At 43.5% G+C, this 20,470-nt stretch overlaps 1 protein-coding gene across 1 annotated transcript in view; it reads left to right on the top strand.

Annotated features, from left to right (window-relative positions):
* The first annotated feature begins 672 nt into the window (after positions 1–672).
* The window catches only part of ncoa2 (nuclear receptor coactivator 2), a 101,076-nt gene continuing 81,278 nt past the window's right edge, over positions 673–20,470 (top strand). The window contains 1 exon segment of the mRNA XM_083778260.1: positions 673–813. The gene's annotated coding sequence lies outside the window, so the exon portion shown is untranslated.

Genomic DNA, 20,470 nt, shown 5'->3' with positions numbered 1-20,470 from the left:
AAGACTTTGCACCTCCAGGCAAAAGAGAAAACACTTAAATAATGAATTGCTATGGTGACCAAGAGGGTCTGGGATTTATTTGGGTTAGGTGGTATCCATAATCCACTTGGTGGCGCTGTAGCACACATTTTGATTTAAAAGGCGCATCTAACTATAGTAGTTCATGAACAGTAGATTGTAGTGATTTTGGACAAACATCTTTTGAAATTGAATTACATTTACCGGTATGTAATGATCCCTGTCCCTGATCGGTTTATTTATTCGTGGCTGCTGCAGTCTAGATCATTTCGTGCATACTGTCACATACAAAAAAACTAAACAATTTGGTGTGTGAATATATAAATAAATATAACGTGAGATCATAATCTCCGATCTGACAATCAAGTCATAGAAGAGAGGAAATAACACCGTGTCATCTGACAGGTTACTCACTGCTGAATGTTGACACAGACCCCCGGTATTAAACTGAATTGATCCTGGGTGCCCCGTGATCTGGTGGTGTGTGTGTGTGTGTGTGTGTGTGTGTGTGTGACGTGCGTACTAGCCTACATACATGCGTGTGTATGTGTGTGGTGGTGGTAGTGGTAGAGGGGGAGGGGGGGGGGGGGGTTGGCGGACAGACAGACAGACAGCAGCAGCGAGATAAACAGTCAGCAGCGTTGGTTGGGTTTGAGCAGGAGGAGTTTAACATGGCGGCACAGTTAGCCAGCAGCACAAATGTTGTTCCACTACTGCGAAGGTCAGGAGAAGAGCCGCTCGCGGTGGTAACGGGGATTTAAACGGCCAGGATAACAACCCTAAAAGTTTACCATCGTAAGTACGGAGCTGCGTTGAGTGTGTGGTCTCCGCCGTTGTTGTTTTTGTTATGAAATGTGTGGGGTCACAACGCGAGCAAACGAAGGGGGCTTCAATCTCGGCTGTGTCTGGACTGAGCCAGCGGTCTCTCTTTCTCTATGGCTCTGCCTGCTCGGCATTAGCTTGATCTTGCTTGCTACTAGCGTTAGCGTCGTTGCTAATGTTGTGTCAGTGTTTATATTAACTGCAGCGGCGGAACTCACTTGGTTTATTTTATTATTGTTATACGTCGTCGCGCGAGCCGTTTCGCTTCGCTCGACAAAAAAAAAAGCTTTCAGGAGGGGGGGGGGGGCATACACTTTTATTTAAACTACAGTGAAAATATCGTAATTTTCTTTTAGTGGTGTCGGTCGAGCAAAGGAAAGATTCGTGTGACGATAAAAAAAAATGCAAATGTCCAAAAAAGTGTGCAATGTTTTGTGTCCCGACACGTTTTGTTTGTTGTTTTTTTTGGTGTTGTTGCACGGGTCACTTAAGTTATACGTGTGACATAACGTGTTGAGTGACGTTAGGAACGGAACGGTACAGTACAGTACAGGGCAGGCAGTGTGTGTGAAGCGGGGTGACAGTGAGTGCACTGAGTGCAACACACGCAGGGAAGCACTGGGGCACCAAGTTCTCTCTCTCTCTGCTTAGCAGCATGCTAACTCGCTACTTCAGCTTGACTGACTGGCTGCTGCCTTCCTTTGCTCGTCTTGGACGAACGGCGGTGTCGCTAGCCAAAAAAAGAACGGATCTACAAGCTAATAACAACAATCACGCGTTATCTCGTCTCTGTAGATCTGCTATTTTTGGCAAGCGCCACAACGCTTCCAGAAGAATCGAATCTGTGTGTTCGTGTCGAGCGGGCTTTTAAATTCACTTGTTGTTCTACATTTCTTGTTTTATTATCGGTGTCGTTTTGACAACACGTTGCTGTCGCTTGAAAACAAAGTGAATAACTAATGAAACAAGTATCTTAGATCGTCTCCCTCGGCTCAGTTTAGTGTGTGTGTGTGTGTGTGTGTGTGTGTGTGTGTGAACTTTGCACGGCACTGTGCATATAAACGACAGCGGCGAGGTGAACCGCTGTTGTCTCTTTTGCCTGTTGTGTTGCTGTTTTTGCTTCCCTTTAATCACACGTTAAAGCCTTCGCTTTGAACTTGTAATACTCGCCACTGTTCCGATCAGATTATACATTGCGCATCATCTGCTATTAAGTAGTGGTCAACGGTCGAAATCGCAGGGCCGTGCGTGCAGGTGCTACAGTCAAACCTAATAGGTTACTGTTGATGATGATGATGATGATGATGATGATAATAGCACTTTGTGGACATTAAGTAGAAGCTGTGTGGTCGATTGAATAGACTGTTGGTTCTCTTAAATTGAAGCTCCAACTCGTGGAGCTCCAACTCGTGGAGCTCCAACTCGTGGGTTGTATTTGTTGTGAATTGAGCACTGGCACTGCTGCTTGGCTGATTCAGGGCTATACAGGCAGATGGATGGCTTGTGTAATTTCAATGTTTGTCAACGCTGCTCTTCCTAATGCTCTGGAACGCACACAGCCTGTGGAACCAGTCAAGCAGTGTTCTGTTACATCATCATCACTCTTCCTACCTGAGGTGAGCAGCGCTCATGTCAATCATCACCGATATGAGTGTTGACATGTTGGACAACTATGACGGTGGGATAAATTCAAGCCTTAGCTAGTAGTAGTTACGTGCAAAAAAACGACCTAACTCCTGGATTGTGGGTCATATTTTGGTTTACTACCACACAGAATTAGGTTAGTACCTCAATTTGGTTTCATCCAATGAATGGTATATGAATTAGTCCAGGCCCCAGGAGTGGGCAGCTTTGATGATGGAGCAAGGGCCACTATATTTCCACACCCACTCCAAAGGGCCACATTGCTGTCGGGTAGAAACATGTTCTCGGTATTTTGACCTTTTTCGTAATTAATGCTCTACTTTGTCTTTCAATGTCACACACAAGTAGCAAAAATAGCCGATCTACAAGCTCAAAACATTTAAGTTTTGCTTACATATGGGCAGTGCCCGATTTAGTCCTTGGACAGCAAAACATTTGAAAGGGAAAACTGCAAGTTTAAGTGAACTTATTCTCATTGTGTGTGTGGTAGGTGAGGACAATGGACATTAAAATTAAACCAGTGGCTATATTGCACACAGATCCATGGCTTGATAGTGATACAGTTTGGCAGCACACACTGCTATAGTATTCTTGTATACATATATTGTATACTGCTATCATAAATGCTTGGTTGCATAGTGTGCAACTCTGCATTAGTTGAAACTAGCATTCTGTTACATGTGAAAACAAAGGTCATTTTAGTGAACACTGACAAAATAACAATGCAAGAATGAGGGTGCTGGTGGCATAGTGACAGCTTAGGAATCCATGTGAGTGACTAGTATGTGGATGTTTATACAAGGATATCAGACTGGAGGTTTTCTCACACTAACTAGGCACAATGCATGTCTGTTACCTAGAACTATGGACTATGGCTCTGCCTGAATGCTTAAAGTTTAGACTTTAGAGCACTGTTTGCCAAACACTGGGTCGCGAACACATTTTTATGGGTCCCTTTTAATTTTTTGTTTCCTACATTTTGTTTTTAATATTTCAAACAATTTCAAAAAACATTCCCAAAAAAGCAAAGATTTACATTAATTCAAAGCAAAATTCGATGATTTCTTTTCAGTAAATGAATGGGAGAAAATCTAAAATTCCATAAATTAGAAAACATGTTTAATAAGTAGTGAAAATAGTAGATCTACAAGCGACGTGTTGTGAGCTTGTAGATTTGCTATATTCACTAGTTTGGGTTCCGGGCAAACATCTAATTTCTCTTTTGTGTGTGCCAAACTACTGCCCTGCTCTTCACAATTCACATGACTTGAAAACAAATTGTTTTCTTTAAAGATTCAAGAGATTTATTTGTCATGCTCATACAAGTATGTGGGAAATGTTGGTGTCTATTCACTCTTTTTTTCGTTTGATATGTCTTTCTCCATAGTTGACTTTTGTTTTCTCTCCCTATCCCCAATTTGTTCCTCCTTTACCTCTAGCCAACTCCAATCTTTCTAGTCATTTTTATTCCCTCAATCCATCCTCATCCACAGTTCTGATATCTGACGTACTCTCATGTACGGTAACCCACAGGAGAAATCTGCAAAAAGAACTAATTCTGATGTGCTTTGAGTCAAATCTCATCTTGTACTCATATTGGCCTTTGCCCTGTGATAGATGGCTCTGTTGTGTCACTTTGAGTGATACTGTGTAATCATTTGACCCTTGTTCTCTTGCATCTATTCTACGCATACACTGCTAGTTTATTCTTGAGTTGTTACTCGTTACCGTTGGCTTCATGCAGATTTGGCAGACAAATGTATAGCTTCACAGTTCGTGAAGTGACGTGCTGCTGAAATGTCATAGTCACACTATTAACAATAATAATAATAAAACTTTATTTGTATAGCACCTTTCATGACATGAAATGCAGCTCAAAGTGCTTTACAGAACAATGGAGAATAAAAGAAAAGTGAGGCAACGACATTAAAAAACAAGCAGTAATGCAATACAGTGAGGACATGAATAACAAAAAAATAAAAGATCAATTAAAAGCAATGTTGTAGAAGTGGGTCTTAATTGAATAACTGTTCCTTAAAGGACAACTTTAGTTTTTTTCAACCAAGGTTCATGTTTTAGGTTGTTATGACAAACTGACATTGACGTCATATTGACATATTGAGCCTATACACACAGTATAAGCCTTCCCCCAGTAGGCTACCTTCACATTCAGTAGATCCTGTGATCTTCTGTGGCCAGATGTAATTTCCTGGGGTTTATTAGGACTATAGTAAATAATACAAAGATAAATCACCATAAGATTTTGTAAAAAAAATACATATTTAGCCCCATGCTCGAATGCCCCCGCCCCCCTGTCAAAAAGAGCTAAAATCTCTAAAATGAAAGAAAGCAGCAAATGAAAAGAAATTAACACACTTTTACTTTCTCTAATAACAACCTAAAACATGAACCTTGGTTGAAAAAAACGAAAGTTGTCCTCTAAGGCTAGTTATCCTTGTGTTTAAAGGTACTATAAAATGGAGAAACTCTTTCCAAACTTGACAAAAATACCAGTGAACTACACCGCTGCTCTGGTTTCCACACTGTTTTCCTAATGTGTTAGACATTAGGTTGAGTCATTTGAACCAGGCTGGAAAATGACATCCCTGTCTCTGGTGCTTAGCATGGCGATCTTATGAACAACACCATGCCTCCCGTCTCATACAGGCTCTTTTAATGTGGGGTGTCAAATGACAGTGTTCATGGCTAAGAGGCTGGAGGAAATCTAGGCTTCCATAATGATGTTGCAACTTGCTACTTGGCCCTGCATAAAACAACACACTGCACACAAAGACCCAATGTTAGAAGGAACTACACTACAGCGCTGCTGAGTTGCGTTTGGCAAAGAAAGATGTAGTGCACCCTTCTTTACTGTTTACTGAAGTAATCTGCAGCTGTTACTTTGTCTCCCCCCCCCTTTTTTTTTGCTAATGGCTGAATAATTCAATCATTCTAAACTGACGGATAGACGGCTTGGCATAATGTGACCAATTAAACAACATGCAAGTCATTTTCAGAAGATTCACATTGTAACTGAGCTATAGATGTGTTCTGTCCATCACATATCGTATGTGGCCCACAGTGTATTATTTACATGACTCACAGACCTTTTAACCCCTACCCCTTGTATCTGTTAGCCTTGTCTCCTCGGTGAGCAAGTGAGCATCTTCACCCTGCTGCCTCTGCGTTTGTGTTGTCATGGCAACAGCGGTGTGACAGGTCCTCGGTGGGCGTGAGGGATGAGCTGTGGGGTAATGGGCCTGGCACATTATTTTTGCAACAGAGGAAGAGAGAGGAAAAGTAGCTAAGGGTAGGAGGAAAAATGGGAGCGTACAAGCTTGTAGGACTTGGAGGAGAAGTTGTGGTTTCTCAGGTTCCACTCCAATTCTTGCCGTCAAATTGTGATTATTAGCTGACCTCATAATCCATCAATGCTAAAGAGTTGGTCTTCTCTTGCTTAGAGTTAACAGTTCTTGTTTGCGGTATAGCCTATATAATTACCTTTGGGATGATTGTATCAATCATCAACCTAGAATGAACTCGACACATTAGCCAGCCAATAAGGAAAGAGGACTAGTATGGAAGACAATTGCATTAAGGTGCATGCTAATCTGAAATCAAAAATTGTCGGGCATTGTATTGTAATTGTAGGACAGAATGCAGGTAGCAGCATCACATTGCACCAACTTTCTACTAAAACGACCACGGATGTTGTTCATTTTCTGTTTTGGTTACAACAAACTACTTAGTTGCTGGAAACACCTGTTATTTTCACACAGCAATAGCTATGATGTAATGGAATACTGCAATGCAAGAAGGAGAATATGTAATCGGTATTCAGTAACCTCCTTTTTTCTTTTTTTACAAAAAACTCAGCAGGGCTCCAGTGATCTTCAGGCCCTTAGGCAACCCAATGATTCTGACAGGCCAGGCTCCTCTCCACTTACATAGGTCAGCCACAGTAAAGTGCATATTGATTTCCCCAGGCCAGATGATATTGTGTTGTCTGCTCCCCATTGCAAAGAAGGTGCCCTCAGCCAGGTTGACTTGCATGGAGGGGCCTACAGAGGTCACATGACCACCGAGTGTGACAGTGCTGCTTCTGCTGCTGTTTTCCCTCATGGCGTCGTATATACCGTGCCGGCACAGGCCGAGTTCCCAAACTGCTGAGCTGTGAGAAACTAGCAGTTTGTTGTTAGTTTTGAAACACGCAGGATTTCAGTTTCAACTTCACTTAGAGAAGAGATTGTCTGTGTTGTATTCTCATCATTTCAATGCTTGTAAGAGACAAGATTTAAAATGAATTGCTTATTTATATTCATATTGGGATGAGCCAACTAGTAAGGATGCTGTTCCTGTGTGTGTGTGTGTGTGTGTGTGTGTGTGTGTGTGTGTGTGTGTGGCGCGCTGGATGCTAGCATGTGGTTGGCAATATGCCCACTGCCCATGGTGGAATTAATCCTTGGCACCGGGTAGAGAGAAGTTTGATTGAGTTATCCGCCTGCTAGAGTGGGTGGGTGGCCCAAAAATATCTTCTGAGAATGACTAGTGAAGAAATTGAGTAGTTGAGTGTTTGTTTCAAGTGAAGGTAGTGCAACACTGTACCACTGCTGGTACACCATGCGTTGGGCTGAGGTAGTGTGTGTGTGTGACACGTCATGGTGAGAACAGGGGTGGTTCTCGTCCTCTTGACATAAAGCCAGAGAAATGTGTGGATTCAGTTTCTGGCTTTTCACTCTGTACATAGAGCAAGGGTCAAACTCTGACCAGCCTGATACCAGGCGTCACTGAAATAAAGGCATGTCAGTGTCCCTCTCTTTCGCTCTCTCCCTGCTGACTCAGCTGTGTTTCTTGGGTGACATATGTGTTTTGCCTGCAGTGCTTACTGTTCTTCAGACATACAGGCAGTATCCAAGCGATTCCCCTCAGTTGAGGATAGTTTAAAAAAACCTTCACTTTCACCCTATGGTTAGCAAGGGCTGCCTGTAGTACATTGACTATATATTTTTCAGTTGGGGGTTAACATGATTTATGGGCCTGGCAGCGGCACACGCATGCATCCGCAGGCAGGCATCTGGGGTGACTTCACAAGACTAAGGACTGGAGAGAGTTTTCTCTGAGGATAATCGTTAGCTTCCTTTAAAAACAATATATATTGTTGCTCTACTCTAAACTAATTGCACTACTTCCTACTATAGTAGTAGGAGTCTGAAGTTCTCTGAACGCATTTAGACCAATCGCAGCAATTGGGTTCTTGAGAACAACTGGTTTGGGATTTGCTTACACAGCTGACTTAAAGGAACATTTCACCACTGGAAGAAACTGCAGTCACTCAATGTTAAAGGGCCACTTCACCCCTTTTGCAACCAGAGCTTATTTTAATGATGTTTAGGACACAAACACTTTCTTGGGGTTTTTATGTGTGTAATATGTTTTTGTAGATGCCATGTTCATGACCAAAATCCTGTCATGAAAACATGGTCTCACTTCCTTCCTGGACTACAAAGTCACACCTCCATGCAGCCTCCCCCCTCTCAACAAAGGAGGGAAAGTGCACTAATGCATTATGGGCATTGTATGAATTCAGCAATTCTTGCAAACCTAGTCAAACACATAGACATCATTCTTCTGGCCATAGTGTGCAAATTTAAAATTGTGCTACTTTTATCTAGTACAAATGGTATTAACATTAAGTAAGTGACTGCAGTTTCTTCCAGCGGTGAAATGTCCCTTTAATTATTTGTAGTAGATAACAGTAGCACAATTTGAAACGGCCAATGGCGTTAATCTACGCCAAATGGTCTTGTATAGCGATTATGATCGATCGGGTCGTGATACTACTTTAGCAGTGGGTTGCTAGCTGATGTTGTCAACAACAATGGAGCGCGCCATCTTGAATTTCTCGTGCACCCTCATCCACTCTGTTTCTTTCAATCGCCTTTATCTCTGGTCAAAACAAGGTTTATGACCGAGGGGGGGGGGGGGGTGTGTTCACGTTGTCAATAACAAAGTAACCTAGATTACAGGCGGAGATGAAGTGAAGGGCAGAACAAATATTTAGAAAAAAAGAAAAACAACAAAGTGTACCCTGCCCTTTTTATCAGTTGCTGTGTGAAGCACAGCAGAACTGTTTTATGAACGATCGGTTTGCCTTTCTGGACTAGCAAGATATCTCTCATTGGCTGCCATAGTGCCCTTACTAGCAAGCTATCATTCTTCATTGGCTGCCTCGTCGTACTAGCAAGCTATCATTCTCATTGCCTGCCGTATTGGTTGCCTCGTATCTAGGCAACCAGCCACACTTTGCCTCTAGCCGACCTCTCAGCCATGGGATGCTAGCTGAACATCATTAAAGGTGCAGTGAAATGAAAAAGACGTTTTTCACACTTTTAAACCATATCCGTGGTCATCATATGGGCATACCTAACAATGGATGCCAAATAAATGTGAAAATTCTCATTTCTGTGTGTTTTTATATCAAAGGTCCATAAAAACGATTGCATTATTTATTTATTAAAACGAAAACGTGCTGCGTGATGACGTGTAGAGATACACATCGATAAAAGCCAATAACAATGAAGCTCACCCGTTTAATTCCCCATTACTGCGCCTCCGTCCAGCACAGCTGCTATTGATTACAGAAATCCTCAGTTTTTGTTCCCATTCAATATAACATCCAGACAGTGTATTACTCGGTTTCAACTTAATCATCACGCTAAAATATGTATCCGAAAACATTATAGGGTAGAAATAAGCCACATAACAGTAAACTGGTGTAGCTGGCCGACAATCTGATTGGTAAACAAACAGACACCATGCGTGTTGCGTTTAGCATAGCCACCGTCCCTAGCTACCGTCCCATCGCCTGAAGGGATGCGACGCTCTGATTAGTTCAGAAACTTCAGACCGGTGTTTCATGTGGAAACACCATTTTCATGTTGTTCACCATTTCCGTTTCACTGCGCCTTTAAGTCAAACCATCCGACACTACTTTTATGAAACTAAAAGTAGGTAACAGGTAACGACGCGGCCAATGCGATGCTAGCTGAATGGCCATGAAGTCAAACCATCCGACACTACTTTGATGAAACTTGAACCTGCCGCCATGATGCCTCAGAATTCTTTAGGCTAACTGTTTTTTGTTTTGCAGCAGTTGACTATCGCAACTATGCATTCCTGTAAGCAACACAACTTGTGCAGGTGCATCAAAGCACAAATTGCACAATAATAAAAAATAGACACAGAAGGAGCAGTGCTATCGGCTATGTCCCAACTGTCTGCAGCCTGTCATGAGTCCCGTAATTAACGGGATGCATGTTGTTCCACGGTCAACGGACCTGTCTGTGCCACTGCCCTGTGTGAGCTGTGAACCCGGGTTCTCGGAAGCTCAGAGCTGCACACGACCAATGGGACAGCGCATTCAGTGTTGCTAAGATACCCACACCCTGGGACGATGGGATCTATTCTCAAACCAGTGAAACCACAACAAGCATGATGTGCCGAGCGGCACCGACAGTTCGCCTTAGCAGCACAGGAGTGTCAACACACGACAGACACATGTACCTCTCCCATTTGGAAAACATTTGATCATTTTATTACATATGGAAAACAGAGTTTATAACAAACCATTACCCCCCCCCCCCCCCCCCCCTGTTTTCACCAAACTCGCATCTCATGTGTTCAATGTCACACCAATTTGGATGCAAGATGGTTTTCTAGTTTGTTTATTTTTTCATTTTATTTTTTCATTTGACAATTTGTCCTATTTGTCCCAGTGAGAGGCTTAGCTGTGACCTGTGAGCGTGTGTTTTGCATATTTGCATATTAAGTAATAAACTTAAACTTCATTCATATGTCGGTTTTTCGTCGGGTTTGGGTGTATTTATGCCGCTTATTTGGTGGTAATGCTGCCCCAGAGTGACAGCCAGGCAGTACCAAACACAGTACCAATACACTACCAAACACTTTTTCACAAATCGGACTGCACAGCCACGGACTGTACAGTCAGAGAGTGAGACTACAGCGAGTCACCATGCCATGATAAGATAGATGATTATTGATTACAAACTGCAGCAGCAGTACTGCTAGCCCGACCGCTAGCCACCAGCGTGGCTCAGCCTGTACAACAACAACAACAACCAGGCGCGTCACCACCATTCACTGAGTCGCAACACCCGCACTAGTGTATAGGTGATTTCACCCCCCCCCACACACACACACACACACACTTTGACCACCTGATAGCTCCGTTTGGATCCTAGTGACACCCCTGACAAGAAGAAGTAACATTCACAGCACAGGACACTGCAAGGCTGCAAGTTGACATGTTTATTTACCTGATTCCTGCTGCCGTAGTTCAGTCTGACGCCTTTTCTTTTTTCATATCCTGAACGGATAAAGTCGCTTCATGATGATAGACTGATAGATTCCGTGTGTTGTTGTCTAAAAATAAACTCTCCCGTCCGAACCTGAACCGATTACACCGAAGCAAAAATACTTTGAAAGGGGGCGTTTCCACGTGGTAGAAATAACTACTACGGCGTCGGCATGTCTCTGATCACTAAGGCTGACGGAAGATTTCATCCTTCTGAGCAGCGTACACTCACTGCACAAAGACGTTCTTTGAATGTAGTTCTTTGGAGGCCTTTTATGGAATTGGGGGCCCTGCGCAGTCTGCGTATAGGACCAATTGGCTCCCATATGGGAGGCTCCCATAGCGGAGCGCCCCCTACTGGTACCGGAGCTGCCTCAACACTTAACCCATTTTAGGCGGGAACCCCTTTTGGTGTTAGCATTACGTTATGCTTAAGCTAATTAAAAATATCAGATCTACAAGCTCATAGCGTGCCACCGAGTGGCGTGCTACAAGCTTGTAGGTCTCCTATTTTTGAAAAATCAAAGAACGACTGACATAGAAACATAGCTTTTTCAGAAAACTCATTTTCAAACAGACATTTTTAGAATCTGATCTCAGGTCAGAATGGGTTAAGTGACAGGTACCGGAGCTGAGCTCTGTCAAGCTCTGGATGAAATTAAGCTCTACCATTCATTGCAATCCAATCCAAGCTATCTTTTGCGATACGTTTACTGCACATGTTGATATTGCTAATTTGCTATGACTATTCCTTTGAAATATTGTGCAGCCCTAAACTAAACCATACTAAACAGTGGTTGGGCAGGCGAATGGCAGTGGCGTTTGACCAGGTGGAGCTTCGACTGTTGCTACAGAGTGATTTGAAAGATGGTGTAAAGGGAACGACATCAAAATCCATTTCACACACTGTTTTTAAGACCACCTAAAGCAAGAACCCAAGATCAAGATAAATTGATCAATAATTATTTATACAGAAATTATGTAAATAACAATAGATGCAATATGTAAATACTATATAACTACCGGTAAACACTAACACTAAATTGTATTTCCTAAACACAGTGTTCCTAAACACTGCAATTGTATTTGACTGACTTTGTAAACACTCAGTAGAATCGGACCTGAGCCCCTTCACTTGGCATTTTAGCCTACCTCAAACTATGTCGAGTGATGGTGAAGTAAGACCTTATGCACTGAATACTCAACAGTCAACATGATACTAGAAGTATCTCTTCTAGAATTGAGATGCTGTCACACTTCGATTCCCGCTCGGGACGCTGTGGGTGCTGGCGGCGTGTTTCCTCCTCCGCGTCATCAGTGCCCATACCCGAAGGCGGGGTTGGCGAAAGGGCCTTTCTGTGTGGAGTTTGCATGTTCTCCCTGTGTCCCCTAGGGTAGTTACCCTCACAAAAACATGCAGTAATCCTGGTCTCTAAACTGCCTCCCCCTGGCCAGCCGGGACGCCTGATGGAGGGGAAAGGAACTGGTTGGAATAACGTGTTCTTTGCACGCGCTACGTCCAACCAGGGAAACTCCCCCCTGTCAGGTGTAAAGGAGCAACTTGGACACTCAAGCATGAAGGAAGAATGAGTTAAGTCCGTTGCTCTCCCTAGGTTGGCGGAGGGTGTGTAGAGCCCAGGATCACATCACAGGATGATTGACACAGGGGTGAAAAATGGGTTACAAAATCGTGGGACAAAAAAAATATATATATATAAAAATAAAAAAAGAGATGCTGTCACACACGCACTCCACTATAAAGGTTAAATGGCCAATGGCTCTAGGGTCTACCTGACCCGGCTGTGTCTTGGTGTCTCACCAGGGGATCGTGCAAATGGGAGGCAAATGACGAATGAGAAGAGAAAGCCGCTTCGCTTTGCTCTTCACTCTGTCTGTTCCAATTATGTGTGCCGCTGTCAGAGCAGGCTGCAGGACTTAATCAGGTAATACTGAGGTTTAGCAGTCCAACCCTGAGCATGTTCAACAGAACCATTATCCTGCTGCTATAACATTGGTCGGAGAAAAGAGAATTCTGCTTTAACAAAGCAACCCGGCATTAAAGTAATGCTATCACAAATTGAAAAGCTATCTCTATATCTGGTAGGGCTAATGTTGCATTACCAGCCAGTCGTCTGTGTGTCTCTGAAACGCCACTTAAGTTCTGCTGAAAGGTTTACGCCAGCGACGTCACTGGAGTGTTTTTTAGCTAGCTTTAGCAACATTGTCCTTGTTTGCTGTATGTAAATACAATAATTGATGTCAGCAAATATGAATTGGTTTGATGATGGAGGCAAAGTACTGTATGTTCGTGCCAGGTTGGTGCTTTCCTGCAAAATGCAACATGGGATGTGTAGGAACACAGAGATGGGTAGAAACATGCATGGAGAGATTTTCTTTATTGTACATATAGAAGGTATGCGCATGCATAAAGTGAATGGCAAATTGAGTTTAACACTGTTTAACATCATGTAATGGAATCAGATACAGTACATTTCTGTTTAGATTTATGGGCTGTCAAGGCCAGAAAGTAGTTTTTTACCACTCAGTAGGCATTCACACATAACTTCCGGTTATGATGATGTCACACGCATACCATCTATTGTTGTTTCTATAGGTAATCTTGGCAATCTCCCACTTTACATTTGTTCTAAATTTGAACTTGTCAAACTCTCAATCTCAGATCAAATGCTTGGCTGCGCTACGTTGTGCAATACTGTATCGGTATCGGGAAAAGTATCGGATCGGCCCTTATTTGTCATATCGGGTCATATCGGTATCGGTGAATATGCCAGTCTAACCACAGATCCGACACAGGGGTAAGGAAGGGGTTGACACTATGGCAGGTAAATACAATGTTGGGACATGTGGAGTTTGCTTTGGAGTTGCCCAAACTGCAAGTGCACATTTGAGTGAGGAGTCTGCTATAAACACAACACGAGATATAGCTATAAACAAAACATGAGATCACGACACTGGTATCTGTATTCGGTATCGGCTAACGCAGAAATTGAGGTATCTGGATCGGATCGGAAGCAAAAAAAGTGTATCGGGACATCCCTAGTCGTGCCCCCAACAAAATCTGAGGCTGGAAATAAAGCCTTGCTTATTTCGGACCCTGGTCTTGGAATGACCTACAGACCAGACTGGCTGCTGTGCTTCTTTAAAAGGATTGCCATGGGCACACTTCCCAAACACTGCTCCTGCTTTGACGTATAGCAAATGTTGCTTTTTAGTTTACTAGCAAAGTTCGTTGCTTAGTTTTTATTTATTAGTCTTTTTTGTTTGCATTTTCTAGACGTTCCTGTTCTCCCTTTGAGCTCCTTCGGTAGTGGGTACTGTATTAGGAGCACTGTATGTTTGTCCTGTTTTTTGTCATATTTATTGTTACTGGCAGTGGCAGAGCTGTGTCACTTATTTTGCCTCTTCTCTTGGCCAGTTCACATTTGTAAAAGAGACTTCAGTCTCAATGTGGTTTTACTGGTTAAATAAAATAAATAAGGACATTAGGTTGGAGTGGCTTATTGTCTATCATTCAGCCGAGCAATACAATGGACTACTAGACCGGTGAGGTGACGGGTTGCTGAGGTAGAGTGCCGGCCACACCTACTGTCAGCTCCAAATACTTACCGCACAAGTCGTGCTACTCACACGCTGAGTTGGTGGTGCCCGGTATTGAAGCTCTGCCTGAGCGGTAACAAGACTACTCGCCCCGTTTCTGTTTTCCTCCCAGAATTTTCCCCAGTGAGGGGTGGGAGAGGCTGGACAGCAGACGGCTGGACTTTGAATTTCTCTAACTATAAACTTTCATGACAGCAGAACAGCCTAAGTACAAATATAATTTATGAAAAGCTACTACAGTGAAGTCTGTTCACAGAAGTTGTTGTAGGATATGTGGGGATTATCTGATGAGGTACCATTTGAGGTGGCAAAACCTTACATATACTAAATAAGACAAAATTGTTTATAGGTTCAATATAAGTCAAATAATATAGCCTTTCCACAGGAGTATCTTTTTATATTTTTCCAAAAAGAATACAAACAGCCAATAGCATATTACAAAGTTATCCCCCTCACTGGGGAAAATTCCGGGAGGAAAAATGGGCAAGCACCGGGGCGAGTTGTCCAGTATTCGCCTGAGCAACCCAGGCTATTCTATAGAATATGAAAAACATCGACTATACATAGATTTGGTGTGGGTGTGCAGACTCTGCACGCGCGCATGGGCATGCATTTTATGTGCATATAATTAATATATAGAACGAAAATATATTGCTTGGATGCACCTGGGATGTATCCTCACTCCTCAGTGATGTATCACAAGGTCATCGGGGTTTCGGGTCTCGCGAACATCATACCCCTCACTCGGGTGACCCAGCCGGGGTGATAAAGTCCAGAGTTACGGCAGTAGCTACATAATATATATATATATTGATTTAATATTTTATTAACGGTACTAATCAGTAACTCATATAATACTACATACAATACAAAACGTATTGGAATTAAACTCTGCCAGATTGCGGCAGTATTGAGTTCACAAGTTACCTCCTCCTGCCTGCATCTGGTCTCTCAAGCAGAAACGATGAACCCGAAGCAGCGGGACAAAAATCTGATATATCCATAATAATTTCGAGTTGTAGTCGTGTTAGGTTGTGTTTACATCTGCACTGTGGCACAGCTACAATACGTCACCAGTCTCGTGTTGATCCCGCCTCTAGCGGCCGCATACGGCCGCATATCGCTCCGATCAGCATTTGATCGGAGTGTATCGTCTCTGCCCGAGAGAGTCCAGATGGGAAGCAGGAGGAGGACCTCACTGCTGCCACCAGCTGGCGGTGTCAGGTTAAGGAAGGGGGGCAGTCAAAGGGTTCTATACTATCACGGTGTTCAAGGAGTTAACCTCTTAAACCCCAGAGGGGACCAGGGGGAAAATATGGAGTTGGAACCAACTCATTCGGTCAATGGAGACCGATTTGGGTCTCCATTGACCCACTGAGCGCTGTTCAGAGGTGGACAGCCGCTGCCCCCTCAAGAGGTTGAGAACAGGAATTGTTCTAGGTTAGCATGCATTATTGCGTGTGATTGTGTACAATGTGCATGTTACACTCCCCTGTGTGAACCTGATTGGTGGACATCCACACCATTCTTCTCTGTAGTGCGCAGCTGATCAAGAGACAGACTTGTGTCAGCTGATTTCTCTCCACTCCTCTTGCTGCTTTAGATGGCATTGCTTTATCTTTGGTCTGCTGCTACTGTACAGCCTCCGGGCCCCTGGGGGAACTAATTCCTAACTCACCGTGACAGTCTCGGCCAGGAAGGGGATCATGGAGAGGGAGAGAGAGAGAGACACACACACACACACACACACACACACAGGCACAAGCAGGCACAAACAAGCAGGCACAATAGACATGCAGTAGACGTGCAGAATGTGGTCACAAGATGAGCTGCACAAACTCTTAAAGGGATGGTACAGTTTTACAAACGTAATTTTCTCACCCCTCGTATCTCGTTCTCATTTCACTGTCTGCATTATCTATCTGACTCTTAAGCACACGTTTGCTTTGTCGTGTCGGAATGACTCACCTTTTTTACAACGCGTCTTATCAGTCCTGATAATAGGCCTAACACATTTGTGTTTATCCTCCCTGTGGTCACAGCCGAAGGAGCTGGCAGGGCTCCTATTTGAGCAACAGATGTAAAGGCCTTTGGCATATGGCTGGATAAAGACATGAGGCAACTGCACCCAGAAGAGAGCTGAAATCTGCAGGCACGTGGCCAGTGCAATAAATAATAGTGTCTTTTTGAAGGTGGAGTTCATGCAGGGCCCTTATTATTAGCCATGGAAAGGTTTTTCAGCCTAATTCAAAATGTATTCTTCAGCACAACCTAGAGTTGTCCCAATACCATTTATTTCAGACAGAGTATGAGTACTTAATTTTTAGTACTCGCCGATACGAGTACTTTATTTTTGTTGAGTAACCACTTATTTGAGCCCCTTTTTCTCATAGATGCAGATTGATCTCCGATCTATACTTGTCAGTTGTCATTTATGCTTGTAGATCGGCTGTTTTTTTTGTCAGATTTGCTCCTGTTTCATTCGTTCAGCCTAGTGTCATTTGGATTTTGGATGTTTTGGTACTCGGGTCAAAGTATCGGGGCCGGTTCCGAGTACGAGTACTTGATTGTGTTATCGCCCGAGTAACCAATATCAGTATCGGTATTGGAACAACTCTAGCACAACCCACTCAATTAATTTAGTTAACAGTAATCTGAGCTACCCAGTAATTGGTGCATTCCAAATCCAATGGTGCATATCCAAAGCTCAGAATTATAATCAGCTTTGTCACATCACAAGTTTCTACAGGTATACAGAAGTGGGTGAATTCCCCCCCCCCCCCCCCTCATAAAAGGCCGCTCCATCAATCTGTTTGTCTATTACATTCACCCACTACATTCACATATTGTACATTCACACCGATGGTATGGAAAACTATGCAAGACACCAACCTGCTCATTGGGAGCAGTTCTGGGTTTATCGTCTTGTTCAAGAACACACGAAGCCAGGAGGAGCCTGGGATTTAACCAGGAACCTTCCAAAGCAGCCCCTCTACCACCTGAGCCCAGCAAACGTGTAAGCTACACTTGGGACAGTAGTTGATGATGACTTTCACAACCAAGATTTTCCAAATATTCCAAGTCATTCTGTATCACATTTGGTTGCAATAGCGGTTAATTATGCTGATAATCCTGTGTCACAACACCTTAGATGGGTAATTGTTTGTTTGCAGGACTTCCCAAGGTGGAACAAAGCCTATTGATTATTGGTTAGGAGCAGGATGTTGGCTGAGACTTGACCCGACCTCTATGGAGCAGCACAAGCCCAGGGTGCTGCCATTAGGTCAGACATCAACTCTGATTCTTATTGAATCAAGGGGCCATTAGTGGGCTATTCAAAAGGCTGCCAGCAGGGGCTCCATTGGTGTTTAGCCCCCGTGACCTGGCGATTATGGTAAATTTCTGTTTCTGTGAAATATTTGCTGCTGGTCCCCATCTAATCCCCAGCCTCCTGAGAGGGCTGATCATTAGCCGCCCGGCTTGTTAGCGCTGTTAGCAGAGCCCGGGCGACAAAGCCTTTTAACACAAGTGGAGTTCATCTCCGCTCCAGGAGAAAGTAGTGGATTACAATGACTCGGTCTGAATCTCTGGCTTTAAGACTGTCCTGCTCACATACTCTGAGTCTGATCATATCATCACTAAATGGTGCTGACGGGAGACAAGCAAGTTGTCTACCGGAGACCTTTGTCGGTAGGCCCAGAGATTAGAATCTGTCTCCGCACGGTTGGAAATGTGAGTTCTGAGGTCACAAAATGATACTCCCTATCCTTTAAGCTTCTGTGTACCATGGTCACCACTGCGTGAACTTGAAATTGTAGTCCAGCCGCATCATCAGCAACGCTCTTTAAATTAGTAACTTTTACCAATTCAGTTTCATTTTCCTTTGACAGATATCGAGTTGTTTGTCATAAAGACCGTGGAAACTATGGCTTTTCTCTCACTCCATAGGTACATTTTAATTGGCTGCTGTCCGTTTAATGGGAGCTTGAACTTTTAACCTGTAGAACTCTGATCTCCCACAAAATGCCAACAGATGGCAGGAGGACAGTGGATGTGTTGGTCAGTGAGCCAAAGCCAAAGATCCTCTGAGTGTGCAGGCATACGGCTTTGTATACTGTCTCTTACCGCATCTGTGTTCACATGTGTTTTCAGGTATATGTCCTATCCTGTAAAACATTGTGGAAGGAGTATGAATTTCTAAGTTGTGTTTTCACTCACACACGTTTTTTGTCTTTTTGGAGGCAGCTGGGGGGAGGTGCAGTAAGGCTCAGTGTCAGACTTGGCAGGGCTGTGTGTGTGTGGTTGTTTAGATTACGCCAATGTGTTAGATGGATAGTGTTAGATTACACTATCCATGTAATTACGCCTCACAATGTAATAACTAAAATGTAATAAAAGCTCATTGTAATCAGTTCATAACGCACAAAAAACTATGCATGCATGTAATAACGGCAACATACGTTTTCAGAAGTTGTGTGTGTGTGTGTGTGTGTGTGTGTGTGTGTGTGTGTGTGTGTGTGTGATGACACTCGCTAGAGTCGCTTCTGATTTTAGGTCTACTATGTGTTAGGGATGTGTCCAAAATGAAAATCAATTGGTATAATTCAATATTAACCGTTTGGGGGGGGGGGGGGGGGGGTGGACTTTTTTTATATGAACCCTACAAATAAAAGCTTCAATTGCGGAAATTGTCTCAATCAGCACCAATAATGCAGTTGGTTTCAACTCTTTTCATATCTTGGAAATTAAGTAATGTAAATAATTAACAATACTCTTGAGAGTTAATAAGGGTCCATTTGGTTACTAACTCCATCTTTTAGATGAGGACCACCTGGAACCATAGAGTATTAAAAGGATAGAGACTGAACTGGCGCGAAGCTCCGCCCCTCCGCTATTCATGTCAGTGGAAGTTGCTCAGTGGCGTTTTGAAGCCGCCGGAGGGACCGTCTATTTCCGCCTTTTTGGGCGCACTTCCGCATTTGACCTCCAAAATTTGGAGGTCAAATGCGGAAGTGCAACCGAGCGCTCAATGTTAAAGCTCAGCTGCACGGGGTTTCCTCGTCATGAATCCACGGGTCCACCTACAGTCCTTCCTCTTACCACTAGGGCCCAGCGCTTCAACATTGGAGTGCCTAGCTGGCCCCTTGCCTGGAACCCCCTCAAGGACCACTGGTGGTGAATTCCCAACACCTGCTAAATCCACCAAACCTGTATCTTGATTGGAGTCAATCTCCACTCCAGTCACATTCCTCTCAGTCATGCAGCTACACAGACACATCCCAGGCACACTTTGGTAGGCCTATAGCCCTGTCCTGTTTGGATGACAATATTGCCTTTAGAACAGATAATATTTTCATAAAGAAAAACATCTCTACTATGTTCACTGTGGTCCGGCGACCACTGGTGGTCCCGTTGGCCGTTGTCACTGCTGGTTCTAAAATAGCAGATCTACAAGCTGCTCACGCTGGGTTGCCAACCTGCTATGCATCTATTTTCGAAAAATGTTTTACATTTTGGGCGAGAGCATATGTTAAAGAGTAAAGTTCCATGTGTAAATTAAATTATTCAAAATCAAGTTCCGGTATCATTGTTTGTACCCGCTTATTTGCTTTTCAAATAGAAGCACTATGATCCACTGATCCTTTCCATAGATATGCTCATATATATTTAATAACACTCACATCCCAATAGAACAATCCACGCTTTTTGATTGGCTGTGATGGCTCCTGATGCTTTTCAATCAATATGGTAAATTGTCTCTGTATAGTTTCTCCATAATGGGGCCAAAGCAGTCCACAGAGCAGCCGGTGGGGGTGTGTGTGGGTGGGAGGGTGGAGTGTCACTGGCAGTGCTGAGACTGAACATGTGACAGAGCACTAATGCTCAGAGGAAATTCCTCCAGAGGATGAGAACTGAGAGCCGAGGGGGAGGTGGGTTGGGTGGGTCGGGGGGGCCAAGAGGAAGGCGGAGTTGAAAAACACTGTTTTGAAATAT

The sequence above is a fragment of the Protomyctophum parallelum genome (genome assembly GCF_964188405.1).
Source record: "Protomyctophum parallelum genome assembly, chromosome: 12".
Lineage (NCBI taxonomy): Eukaryota > Metazoa > Chordata > Actinopteri > Myctophiformes > Myctophidae > Protomyctophum > Protomyctophum parallelum.
This window is presented reverse-complemented; position numbering and strand designations above follow the sequence as displayed.